Below are 14,722 nucleotides of genomic sequence, written 5' to 3'. Positions count from 1 at the left end.
GAAGAGGATTTAGTGAAAGGTTAAGGAGAGGCAAACCTCTTTGGTTTCCATGATAATAACTTCCAGGATATTTCACATCATTGAGGAGGACTCACAAGTGCTCTGTAGATTTTAACCTGTGTACAAGTCCTTGTAGGTGGGAAGGACTTTTCAAGAACACTTCCATCACTGGTACTCTTTGTTTCCATCTTTCAGTATTTATAGTACTGAGATTTCTGATACTCCCTATTTTTATAATCAGTATTTCTAATATTCTATATTTCCATTTGGGGGAATTCTTCTACTCCACAGTTTTAATAGTAAATGTTTCTATGATTTGGGATTCCTAGTTCTGAGACTCTTTTTCTTAAAGGTCTCTGCACCTTAGTGTAACACTCGGATAAAATGTACTTTAATTTTGGGGACCTCTAGGTCACTGACTTAGATCTACCACATTTGTGGGAATATTTCTTTCTTATAACTCCTAGAAATAGCTACAAACTGGAACAAATTGTATGTTTCACTAACAGTATTGGGTAAAAAAAATATCAACAGACAAAATATAACCTCAAAAATGTTGCAGATGTTACATATTAGGGGTAAAATTCTCACTAAATCTCTATTCTCCTTGTCTGACCACCATTACAAAAGATGAGGTCAAATGCCTTGGGCACTAGCCCTTCTGAGCTTCATGGTGGAGTCTTCCTCTGTCCCCAGAATGACACATCTCCCTAAGGAGTCCCTTTATTAATACGGGTCACCAAAGACTAAGGATATTTCCGTAGGGTTACTAAGTTGAATTGCAGAGTTCAGTATTTTGAAGTTATTGTTTTTGTCATCTTTAATATTTGTATGGTGGTAGTGGTCTATGACATAGCACAGATCCTGATATTCTTGCTTGCTCTCTGATCTTGCCTCTAGATTAGTAGCTTGACTTGTGGCTTGTGACTTGTGCTTTGGCTTGTAGTTCACTTAGAAGAGCTTGAGACCTTCTTAAGCATCAGAATAAGTGGTTTTGTATGCAGCACAGACCTCACACCCATGCAGCAGAATCCACTTTATCCCCACTTTCCACTGTTTGGTCACTGTGCCATTAGGCTGGAGTGTGTCATATTTTCATTGTTTTAAATGGAAGTTCAGGACAATATTGTCCTTTGTATGGCCTCCATCTTTCTTGATTTTGCATTATTTTTGAAGATAATATATTTAGCATGTCATTTAGCCATTCTTTTTTTTTGGGAGGGGGGCAGACTCCAGAGTTGTCTTGATTCAAAATTATTGATCTTGGGCTTCTCAGCCTCCAGAACTATGAAAACTAAATGTTTGTTCTTTAAGCTTTTTAAATGAACTAAGACACTAGGTATGCTCATTTCCTTGATAAAAATGTATTAGGTACTTTAGATATTTTTATTGAAGTCTTTTGGCACAAAGCCAATCAGAACTTTTTCTTTATGCATGATAGCAACTTTCATATTCTTTGGTGTGTTGACTCTCCTTTGTGGTATTTTGCTAGAAAGAAACTTAATTTTTGACTTTGACTTTGTACCCTTGGGAAAGTTCTTTTTTTTCTCATTTAAAAAATGTGGTTGCCAGAAATCTTCCTTGGTGTCCATTATTCCCTTAATGGGAAGGTCTCTAGTCAAACTTGTTGGCTAATGTTTAATATCTACTTCCCTGTGCATTATTACTGCATAAAAAACATACCCTAGTACTTTATATTTCAAGTTGATGCTATTTTTTTCTCTATAAGTCTAAGTCTGGGTTTAGGAACCTCATGATTTGTGATTTGCAAAACCGTATCTCATCCTCATATTGTAAGTTAGCTCCACATAACTTGTCTCATTATTATTGGTGATTATATTTCTGGTAATCGGAATTTTCATTAAGCCTGCTTTAAAAACTCTGTATAACATCATAGTTAATAGAGAAACTTGAAGCTTTCCTATTAAGATCAGGTACAAGACAAGGATGTCCCTTCTTACCACTCCTTTTCAACATTGTACTGCAGGTTCTGGTTAATGCTATAAGTCAAGAAAAGAAAAGAAAATGTATACATATTGAAAAAGAAATAAACTAGTTTTGCTCACAAATTACAAGATCATAAGAATTGATTAAAAAATAACCCTCCTGAAACTAATAAATGATTATGGCATGGTTATAGGATACAAAGTTAACATATAAAAGTCAATCACCTTTCTAGATATGAAGAAGTGGAATTTGGAGATAAAAATATAATAATATTGGGGTTCCTTGGTGTCTCAGTCAGTTGAGCATTTGATCCTTGATTTTGGTTCAGGTCATGATTTCAGGATGATGGGAACAAGCCCTGTGTTGGGACCAGCACTGAGTCTGGTACCTGTTTAAGATTCTCTCTCTCTCTCTCTCTCTCTCTCTCTCTCTTTCCCCCTGCCCCTCACCACCCCCCCCACCAGTCATGCACACACACACACACACACACACACACACACACACTGTCTCTCTCTCTCTCTCTCTCTCTCAAATAAAAAATAAACAGAAAAATACAATAATATTTACATTTGCACTCCCCAAAATGAAATACTTAAGTATAAACCTAACTTAAGGTTTGAGGAAAACCACAAAACTCTGACGAATACAATAAAAGAACTAAATCAGTGGAGAGATATTTCATGTTCGTAATAAGAACACTCAATATTGTCAATATGTCCGGTCTTTCCAACTTGATCTATAGAGTCAGTGTGATCCCAATCATAATCCCAGCAAGTTAATTTGTGGAGGTTGACAAAATGCTTCTACAATTTATATGAAAGGGCAAATGACACAGAATGGCCAACACCAGGGGCTCCTGGGTGGCTCGGTAGGTTGAACGTCCGACTTCGGCTCAGGTCATCATCTCACGGTCCGTGAGTTCGAGCCCTGCGTCGGGCTCTGTGCTGACAGCTCAGAGCCTGGAGCCTGTTTCGGATTCTGTTTCTCCCTCTCTCTCTGCCCCTCCCCTGTTCATGCTCTGTCTCTCTCTGTCTCAAAAACAAATAAATGTTAGAATGGCCAACACCATATTGAAAGAGAGTAGCAAAGTTGGGGGACTGACACTACCCAACTTGAGACTTACTCTACAACTATAATAATCTAGGCAGTGTAGTACTGGCAAAAACATAGACAAATAAGCCGATAGAGCATAATAGAGCACCCAGAAATAGTCCCACATAAATATAATCAACAGATCATTGACAAAAGACCAGACAATAAAATGGAGCAAACATAGTCTTTTCAACAAGCAGTGTTGGAACAACTGAATATCCACATGCAAAAAATGAGTCCAGACACAGACTTTATACCCTTCACTAAAAAAAGAAAATAAAAAATAGGGTCACAGATATAAATGTAAAACACAAAAGTGTAAAATTCACAGAAGACAACAAAGAGAAAACCTATATAACCTTGGGTATGGGGATGACTTTTTAGATACAACACCAAAGACATGATCTAGTAAATAAATAATTGATAAACCGGACTTTATTAAAATGAAAAACTCTGTTCTGTGAAAGACAATGTAAAGGGAATGAAAAGATAAGCCAAAGGTGGGGAAAAAATATTTTCAAATGACACATCCGCTAAAGAACTGCTATCCAAAATAAATAACTAACACTTAAAGCTCCAGAATAAGAAATCAAACATCATACTTAAAAAATGGACCAGAGACCTCAACAAACACCTCAGCAAAAGTGATGTACAGACAGTAAATAAGCATACTAGAATAGGGTCCACATCATCTGTCATCAGGGAAATGCAAATTGAAACAACAAGATACTGCTACACACCTGTTAGAAGGAGCAAACTCCAAAACACTGACATCAAATGCTGGTGAGCATGTGGAGCAAGTGTCAGGGAGGAAGTCCCATTCATTGCTAGAGTGAAATGCAAAATGGTGCAGCCAGTTTGGAGGACAGTTCGCTCGTTTCTTGCAAAACTAAACACACTCTTTCTATATCATCCAGCCAGTGTGCTCTTTGGTATTTACCCTAAGGAGATGAAAATGTATGTCCACACAAAAACCTGCACGTGGTTGTGCATAGCTGCCTTATTCGTAGCTGCTGAAACTTAGAGGCAACCAAGGTGTCCTTCAGTACCTAAATGGATAAATAAGCTGGTACATCCAGACAATGCAATATTATTCAGTGTTAAAAGGAAATGAACTATGAAGCCAGGAAAAGTATGTAGGAATCTTAAATGCATATCTCTAAGTGAAATAAGCCAATCTGAAAGGGCATATACAATATGATTCCAAATATATGGCATCTTGGAAAAGGCACACTTTGGAGACATTGAAAAGATCAGTGGTGACCAGGAGTTGGAGGGAGAGGGGGATGAATATAAAGAGTACAGAGGATTTTTAGGGCAGTGAAACTCTCCTGTGTGAATCCACAATGATATAATCCATATCGTTATACTTTTGTCCAAACCCATAAAATGTACACAAAGAATGAACTGTAGTGTAAAGTATGAACTTGGGGGCGGTAATAATGTGTCAACGTAGGCTTAACAATTGTAACAAATATATTACTCTGGTAGAAGATGTCGCTATAGGGGAGGTTGTGCATATGTGCAGCAGAGGTTTGCAAGAAATCTCTATACCTCCCCCTCAATTTTGCTGTGAATCTAAAACTTCTCTAAAAAATAGTCTTGAAAAAGCCCAGTGTATGCTGGTCTTTGGTATTATTTTTGGAAGAGAGAATTGCCATCCTCACTCCCCATATTCCTAAGCCTGTTTGCATTCAGTGGATGTAATCAAACCTTAGAGAGGCACATTCAATATAAGCTGTTTGTCCTCTTTCTCCCCTTTGGCCATACCTACGTCCTTATACCCGTATTTTGCTGCAGAAAACTCAATTTAGAAAACAGAATGAACTGCTATACCTCAAAGATATTATAGTTTGTCATTAATTCAGTCATCTGACCATCTTATATTGTATATATACTATGTCTCAGGTCCCTTGCTGTGTTTTTAGGGGGATCTTATATAGAACAAACCATCATCACTTTTATCAAAGAGGGTAAAAAAAGAGAACTATTAGAAGTGGGGAGTATTTGGAAATAAAATGCAAAAACAACAGAGAAGATTAAAAAAAGACCAACATTTGTTTTTTGAAAAGATTAACAAAATAGACCTCAGGCAAGACTGAACAAGAAAAATTAGAAAATACAAATAAATAACAAATGAAATGGGGCAATCAGTTAGAGACATTAGAAATTTAAATACATTAAAACCACAATTAGGGAGAGGAAACCAGATAGCATGTGCGTGACAAGCTGCTTCGACTCATTAGTAATATGAAAAATGCAAATTAAAACAACAGAGATATCTCTTTGAACTTCGAGGTATCTCTTTAAATCTTGTAGACTGGCAGACTTAGAAAGCTTGATGATGCTAAATGTTAGCAGGGATTAAGAACCCTGGGAGTAAACCCTGATTCACTGTGAATAGGAGATGACTAAGTATACCAATTAGGAGAGCAACAGACAGCGTGTGATCAAAATAAGGGCACACATACTTCCTGATTCAGCATTTACACTTCTGGTTTTAACATGCTGTGATAATTAACTCTATGTGTTAACTTGACCAGGTTATGGGATGCCTAGATATTTGGTCAAATGTTATTCTGAGTGTATTTGTGAGGGTGTTTTTGGATGAGATTAACATTTAAATTGATAGACTGAGTAAAGCAGATTACCCTCCATGTGTGGGTGGGCCTCGTCCAATCAGTTGAAGGCCTAAAGTCAGGGGGTGGGGGTGGAAATTGCTCTTTCCCTGCATAAGAGAGAATTTTTCCTATCTGACAGCCTTGAAACTGGGATATCAGCTTTTTTTTGCCTTCAGACTAGAACTGAAACACATCACTTCTTCCTGGGTCTTGATCCTGATCCCTTCAAGTCTGGAACTACAGCATTAGGTCTCCTGAATCTCTAGTTTGTGACTCACCCTGCAGATCTTGGGACTTACCAGCTTCCATAATCATGTGAGCCAATTCCTTGTAATAAATTTCTACACACACACACACACACACACTCTATTGGTTCTGTTTTCAAGAGAAACTTGACTAATACACATGCCAAAGTCTTTATTTCCAAGTCCAAAAGAGGACATAGATAAGGCTGTGTTCATTTTATTTTTGGAGGTAGCGAGTGGGTTGGTCAAATATGGTGCAGTTCACACCATGGAGGGCTATACTGTAGTTGGAACCAATGAACCAAATATAGCAAAATGGATGGATAGTGAAGAATGAGTGCTTAATAAAAAAGTTAGAAACAGAATGAGATTATATTACATAATATCATTAGTGTAAATTGAAAATGAGTGCATGTAAAACAACAGTATGCATTTTGCAAAATGAATAAGTATTTTACGAGGATACAGTTTTGCATATAAACAGGAAGATATATATTAAATATATTAGAATTTTGCCTAATGTGAGAGAAGGCAATGGGAACAGATTATGTAGAAATAAGAGGGAATAAATAAACCATTGAATTAATAAATAAGAGGACAGCTTGGCATAGACCAGAGGAAATGCTGTACCAAGAACTAAGTAGTATGAGTAACTCTACTGCCTGAACTTTAAAGGGGATAGATAAAGTCTGATTATCAACTAATATATAATTATATTGCATTAGACAAGACAACTAAAAAAAGTCAAGCCTCCCAGATTCTTGGGGTTGGGAGACTCACTGATTCTTGGAGTTGGAGAGGTCCCTTGTAGCCACAGCCCAATGTGCCATGTGACTCTAACTGGCCTTTCAAACCTCTCTGGGAACAGCTGTGCAGCCTGGGCTGACCATTGTGATGGTGAAGAGATCAGAGCCATCTGCAGCAGAGACAGTTTTATCTTTGGATAACTGTAGCTTCTAGAAAGATCTCCAAAATGTGATTGAAAATCTATCTCCTCAAGGTTCCTGGTTGGATCTAGGCTCTGGCTCTTAACTTCTTAGTTTCTTTTTCCCTGGTTTCTTTTACCTCATAATGGTCCCAACATAACACCATAGATGTGAAAAATTGCCTTTTACTTCAGTCATGATACTAACTGTCTTAGGAATGCATGGATAAAGGATTTCCCCCCAATCTCCCAACCTCACTGTACACCATGAAGACATATTTCTAGAGCTCAGAAGAGACCTTTTGAGGCATAGAATTATTCTTACTTCTTTCCTAATTGGATTGGAAGTGTAATCAAGAACCTCATAGATGAATAGAACTGGGAACCAACATAGAAATAATACTTAAAATATAAAAACCTAATCTCAAAATTTTATCTATAATTCATTAAATGATTTTTATTCTGATGGGTCATGGTATCTAGTCAGGACTGAAGCATCAACTAGAAATGCAGTTGGATAAGTATTTAGAACTGGATCAGCAAATATGAGATTTAATCAATCATGGAGGGAATCAATCATTCTCTATCATTGGTGTCCATTCACTTAGAATGACATAGATTTGCTCTTAAAAAGAGTCAATTAGATAAGTTAGCATGCAGTAACTAAAGTAAAATACCAGATAACTGAAACACCATTAAAGCATGGTTATGCAATGTCAGACTGGATGTTTCAAATTAATAGTTTCACTTACAAATAAAAAAGGTAGAAAAATTCAGAAAGCTTTGTCTTAAGAACATCAAGGAATAAACAAGATGCTGAAGATTACTGGACTAAGTCACAGGCTGAAAACAGGAGCACAAAATGTAGAGCAGGAAGGTCTGCCCACGGACATCTCCCCAGGAATCAAGAGGGAGACAACCACTGGGCGAAGCTCTAAGGGGACACAGGAGACAAGGGTAGTGTTGAGTCAGGGACACAACATGATAGGGATGAAAGAGAGTCCTCTGTGACACACACACACACACACACACACACACACACACACACTGTGATCCTGTCTCCTCCCTGAGCATGCATGACAAACAGCTGAGAGATGAGTAGAGGTTTTGGTTGAACTTGGCATTGACAAGATACAAGGCAAAAGCCAAGAGTAGCACCCCATACTGGAGAGGTTCTTGATATTTTTTTTGTTTTTCTCACAAACCCCTTCAACAGTCTGATAAAGCTTATGGATCTCTTCTCTGAATAATTTTTTAGATGCATGTAATGAAATAGTTAGAAATACAAAGAAACAAATTATACTGAAAAAGTTATTAAAATGTTTTCCAGTAAAATTTATTCTTGCTAGTGTATAATTCTATTATTCTTGACAAATACATGTAGTTAAGAACCACCATGACAAACAAGATACAAAACAGTTCTATCATTTCAAAAATTCCCCTTATCTCTTTTTTCTCAACCCCTCCTCCAAACCCCAGCCCTAGCAGCCATTGTCTGTTTTCTCCCCCTATAGTTTTGCCTTTTCCAAAATATCCTATGTTAGTGGATCATAGTAAATAGTCTTCTGGGTCAGTCATCCTTCATTCAGGACAATGCATTTGAGATCCATCTAAGTTAATTTCTTTGTAGTATTCCATTGTATTGATGTACCATAATTTATTTATCCATTCACCCCTTGAAGGGCATTTTGTGATTAGGAAAAGCAGATGATTATAATATTGTTTCTCTTGGGTAAATAAGGACTACCGGGTCTATTTTTTGTTTGTTTGTTTTATTGAAAACCCTAAGTTTTAGAGTATTCTGGAAAAAAAATCCAGAGCTATTTCTTTCAAATCCTAAACAAGTCTTAAAAGGTAAAACTACTTCTTCCCTTGGATTTTCTATGTTTTAATCATTAGATGGGGGTAGGGACTTGGAAATTAGCAAAGTCACTATTGGCTTATAATAGCTCTATTCATAATAATTTCGTTAGCACTTAAAGAAAGTTTCTTGGTCTCCGTTGTGAAGGATTAACCTTTTCCTTGTTTCCTTGTTAATTCACCTGGTAAACACTTTTCCATTTGAACAGTGTAATTATCTTGTTGTGGATGAGGTCTTACTGGGCTCTGATTGGTCATCGTGTCATGACCAAATTCAGGCTCAAGGTCTTATCCAGGCTAAAGGACTGACCACTCTGTCTTGAGAGAATTTTCCTGAAGCAGTGCCAAGGGTGAAGGCAGCCTAATATAGGAGGGAAGTTTCCAGATCTGCATTAGAGAATCTGTATTAGTTCGAGCTCTGTCGAATAACATGCGAATATGTCTCACTAATACTAGTCTTTTTTTCCCTCAGCATGTAATCTTCCCTTCTACTTTGAATATAGCATTTTTGGGTCAGTTTTTAATATAATCCAAGTTATCTATCTTTATTTCTATTTGTTGCTTCTGGAATTTGAATAATAGATTTAAAAGATTTCCCAGCTCACAGGTTATAGAAAGTTATCACTAACTCGAGTTCTGTCACATGAACTAACTAAACCCTTTGTATCCATAGGCACCAGTTTCACAGCTCAAACTAAGATGAGGTGCGTAAGGTGCTCAGGGCACAAAAACCTGGGGAGCAGTCACTTTTAGGGCAGGCCTTGTACCCACACTCTCCCCTAAACAAATGCCTCTCAAATTTTGCACCCTAGGTGCCTTACTTGCCCAATTCCAGTCCAGGCTATGCACATTTCACTCATCAGTACATTAAGCAGTGCTAACATTTCATGCCCCAACCTAAAGCCTAGGCCAACATAGAACTAGTCAGAGTAAGAATTATTCAATTGAATTTGGTCAATAGTCAAGCTCAATAATTCAGACCAAAATACTGTCTTTTCCTATAATAGGAGGGTGGATTTTCTTTGCTCTCCACTTCGGAAAGGTTGTATGAAGGTTGCTCAAATACCTTATGATTTAATTTTATCCATAGTTCTCAGCTAACTGGTGCCAGTAGTTTTCCCTGACATTTAGCCCAAGCCATGCCTTCTCTTATCCCATGATGATACATATTCACTTGGCAGTCAGTCTAAAAAATTTTCAAAATGTGTTTGTGTATACATTATGTGTGTTGAGGGAGGGAAGGATCTTATGAGGTTATGATAGCTGCACCCCTAAGAGCCATACTTATTTTATTTTGAATTTCGAATAACATTGAAAGAAGGGTATCAAAATATTTTCAAAAAACTAATTAGTGATATGATAGTATACTTGCTTTTTAATTTAAACATTCAATAACAAGATCAAATGGTGAATCTTTAAAACTATGAACATTTCAAAGCAGTGATAAGATAAATGATATTTTGAGGAATTTGCAATCACTGTAATGTGCATTTTCGGGAGAGACTCTAGAGGATGAATTGCTGGGTCCAAGGGTAACTGTGAATATGTAATTTTCCTAGGCATTGCCAAATTCCTCTCCAAAGACATTGTACACTTTTGCATTTCCACCAGCAATATACAAGAGTACACAGTTTCATCATGCAGTATATTGGCAAACTTTGGGATTTTTGTGATTCTGATGGATGAGGAATAATATATCATTATAATTTTAATTTACATTTCTCTTATTGTATAAACAAATTTGAACATCTTTTCATTGGTTTACTTGTCCTTTTCATTTCTTTTTCTGTAAATTTTTTAGCCTCCTTTTCCATGAAGTTGTTGACTTCCTTCTTCCCTATGAAAGCTCTATGTTAAGAAAATCCAGAATTTAGGCACACCTGGGTAGCTCAGTTAAGCATCTGACTCTTGATTTCAGCTCAGGTCATGGTCTCCTGGTCATGAGTTGGTGAGATTGAGCCCCATGCTGAGCGTGGAGCCTGCTTAAGATTCTCTCCCTCCCTTTCCCTCTGTTCCTCCCCTGCTTGTGCACATGTGCATGCTCTCTTTCTCTCTCTCTCTCTCTAAAAAAAAATGAAAATTTTAAAAAAGGAAATCCAGAATTTGTTTGTCTCACTAATACTAGTCTTTTTTTTCCCTCAGCATGTAATTTTCCCTTCTATTTTGAATATAGTATTTTTTGTCAGTTTTTAATATAATCCAAGTTATCTATCTTTATTTCTATTTGTTGATTCTGGAATTTGAAAAATAGATTTAAAAGATTTCCCAGCTCACAGGTTATAGAAAGATTTATCCATATTTCCTTCTGATACTTTCATGATTTCATTAAAATGCAGAATTCCATTTGAAAACCTGCACATACAGTGTATCACCAAACTTTATCTTTTGCCAGCTACTCCAAAACCACTAATTTAAATGTCTGTCTTTTCTACTGATACGAGATTTTTTTTGGTATTGTGTCCTAAATTCAATATTCAGTAAGTTCTACTTACAGATTTTCTATTAAGTTCTAATAGTATGTCTGCCGATACATCACTATTTTAAGCATAGAACATTTCGGGTATGTGTAAATATCTGATAAGACTGGAATCCACTCATTGCTCCTTTTGAAAAAGAATAAACTGGAGGAATCCAGTTTGTACTGGACCAAACTGCCCCCTGATCTTAATCATTACTATATATCCACAATAATCAAGGCAGTGTGGTCTTGTCAGAGGGGTAGATACAGAGATGAACAAACAGAATAGAGATCTGAGAGATGGTCTCATACAAGTATGTCCGATTTTTGATGAAGGAGCAACAATTCCGTTGATGAAAGACATCCTCTCAACAAATGGTACTGGAAAAATTAGACATTCATGGACAAAGAAAACGAACCTCGTGTACTTTATATACTTTATATTTATAAATATATATATAAATATATATATATATACACACATATATATATATATATATATATATATTAACTCAAAATGGATCACATCCTTAAGTATAAAATGTACCCACACAAAATCCTTTAGAAGAAAACATAGGAGGAAATCATGGCCAGATGAAGGTGTCTTAGATGTGATACCCAAAGCATGGTCCTAAGAGAAAATACTGATAAAACAGTCTTCATCAAAATTAAAGCTTTTGCTCTGCAAAAGAGCCTGTTAAGGGAGTGAGAAGACAAGCTACAGACCAGAAGAAAATGTTTGCAAATTATACACATCACAAAGGACTCATATTTAGATTATGTAAACTATATATAAAGTTCTGTTTACAACTGAGCCAAAAATAACTCAATAATTAGAAAACACATGAAGAGATGTTTCACTAAAGAGGACATATGGATGGCAACTCAGCACATGAAGAGATGTTCAACTTAATGAAGGAAATGCAGATTAAAATCATGAGATATTACTATGTATCTATCACAGCAACTGGGGAAAAAGAGTGACAGTATCAAATGCTGATGAGGATGTATAGAAATTGCTATTGTGATTATAAAATGACAGAGCCACTCTGGAAAATAGTTTAACACTTTCTGTGTAGGCAGAATAATAGTACCCAAAGATGCTCACTTCCTGATTCCTAAATCTGTGAATATGTACCATTACTTAGCGAAAGGGCTTTGTAATTAAGGTTAAGGACTTTGAGAAGGGAATTATCCTGGATAATCTGGATGGGCCCAATCTGATCACTGGAGCCCTTAAAAGCAGAGGACTTTCCCAGCTTTCTTTTTTCAAATATTTATTTATTTTTGAGAGAGAGCGAGAGAGAGAGCACACACGTGTGAGTGGGGGAGGGGCAGAAACAGAGGGGGACAGAGGAGCCAAAGCAAGGTCCTCTTTGACAGCAGAGAGCCTGACATGGGGCTCGAACTCACACACTGTGAGATCATGATCCAAGCTGAAATCAAGAGCCACCAGGCACTCTTCCCAGCTTCATTCAGAGACAAAGATTGAGGGCAGAATAAGAGTTGGAGGGATGTGCATTTTTGCCTTTGAAGATTGAGAAATGGAGCCATGAGCTAAGGAATACAGGCAGACTCTAGAAGCCAGAAAAGGGGAGGAAATGGATTCCCTCCAGCACCTTCAGAAAGAAACACAGTACTGCCACTCGCTTGATATGAGTCCAGTGAGAAACATTTTGGACCTCTGGCCTCCAGAACTGTAAGACATGAGATTTGAGGTGTTTGCCACTAAATCTGTGGTAATTTGCTAAAGCAGAATCAGAAAACTAGTAAAGTTTATTTTAAAAAAAGCCACTAAATATAAATTTACTGTACAACTCAGCAATCATATTTCTGTACATTTATACCTTGGAGAAAATTTATGTCCACACAACCTTTACGTGAAAGATCATAGCAGCTTTATTTATAATAGCCAAATATTGACAACAAGTCAGTTGTTCTCCAATGGGTGAACACTTTAACTACATTACATCCAAACCGTGGAATACTACTCAGCAATAAAGCAGGGACAAACTATTGATACAAGTAACAGCTTGGATGGATCTCAAGGGCAATATGCTGAATGAAAATGTCAATCTCAAAATGTCATATATGGTAGGACTCGGCTTGTATAGCATTCTTGAAATGACAGTATTGTAGAGATAAAAAATGGAACTGTGGTTATCAGCAGTTAGGGACAAAGTGTTGGGGGAAGGGGATGGGTGTGACTGAAGAAGAAGTTTCCATAGAGTGTTTGAGGCGATGAAATAATTTGAGGCGGTATTTGAGGTGTTGGTGGTTTACAAATCTATACCTGTGATAAAATTGCATACAATTACATGCACACAAATGAATGCATATAAGCCTGATGAAATCTGAATAGGGTGTGGAATGTACTCAGGTTAATTTCATTACTTGGATATTGTACTATAATAAGTAAGATGCTGCCATTAGGGGAATCTAGGTGAAGGGCACATGGGACCTTTTTGATTAATCATGCAATCTTTTTGTGGATCTATTATTATTTCAAAAGTTTAAAAATAGAATAGAATAGTATTTGGGGGGAGTTTCTTTGTCATCTGGTACCGTGAACAACTTTTCTATTACTCAAAATCTAGAGGTCATAAGTGAAATGATAGATAAATGTAGTACCACAGGAATAAACACTGCAGAGTTACAAAAAAGAAAGCCAAACAAAGTAAAAAGAAATTTGCCAAATTGGAAAAGTATTTGCAATCTGTATCATCAAAGCTCAATATTTCTAATATATAAAGGGCTTATAAAAATAGAGAAAAAAAAATGAGAACATCTCTACGAATAGTGGATTAACAATGTGAACATTAAGTTTATTGAAAAGAAAATGTATATAACAGAACCATTTGAAAATATGCTTATATCCACTTACAATAAGAAAGATGAAAGTTAACATTGTAATAAGGTACCATTTCTCACCTAGTAGATGGACAGCATAATACATGTTTGGCAACATGTTTCGCTGCCACAGCTGTGGGCCACATTGGTCATTCTCATGTATCCCTGGTGAAAATGCAGATTGATAAACACCTGTAGGCAAAGGCAGTAATTTCTAGGAAATTTATGTATTCATTTACCCTTCGACTCCACATTTACACTTTTAGGAGTTGATGCCAAAAAATTCACAGGCAAAAATATGAAAATGTGCTCTAGCTTGGTGTTATACATACGGGATGAATCACTGGAAACTACTCCTGAAATCATTATTGCACTATATGTAACTAACTTGGATGTAAATAAATAAATAAATAAATAAATAAATAAATAAAATGTGCTCTAGGCACTCTTTGTGGGAATATTTGAAATATCAGAGTTGAAACAAGTCAGGTGGCCATCAGTCTCCAAATAGGAGATAGCATGATACTCCACAGTGGAGTACTAAATAGTCATGAAAAGTAGCCAGGAATATCTCTATATTTTAATTTGGAGAGTTCTTAAGAGTAACTTTTTTTTTAAGATTTTATTTTTAACTAATCTCTACAACCAACGTGGGGCTTGAACTCACAACCCTGAGATCAGGAGTCACACACTCCACTGACTGAGCCAGCCAGGCACCCCCAAG

This window comes from Panthera leo, chromosome D2 (assembly GCF_018350215.1).
Source record: "Panthera leo isolate Ple1 chromosome D2, P.leo_Ple1_pat1.1, whole genome shotgun sequence".
In the NCBI taxonomy this organism is placed as follows: Eukaryota; Metazoa; Chordata; class Mammalia; order Carnivora; family Felidae; genus Panthera; species Panthera leo.
The sequence above is the reverse complement of the archived record's forward strand: the minus strand, read 5'-3'. Positions refer to the sequence as shown.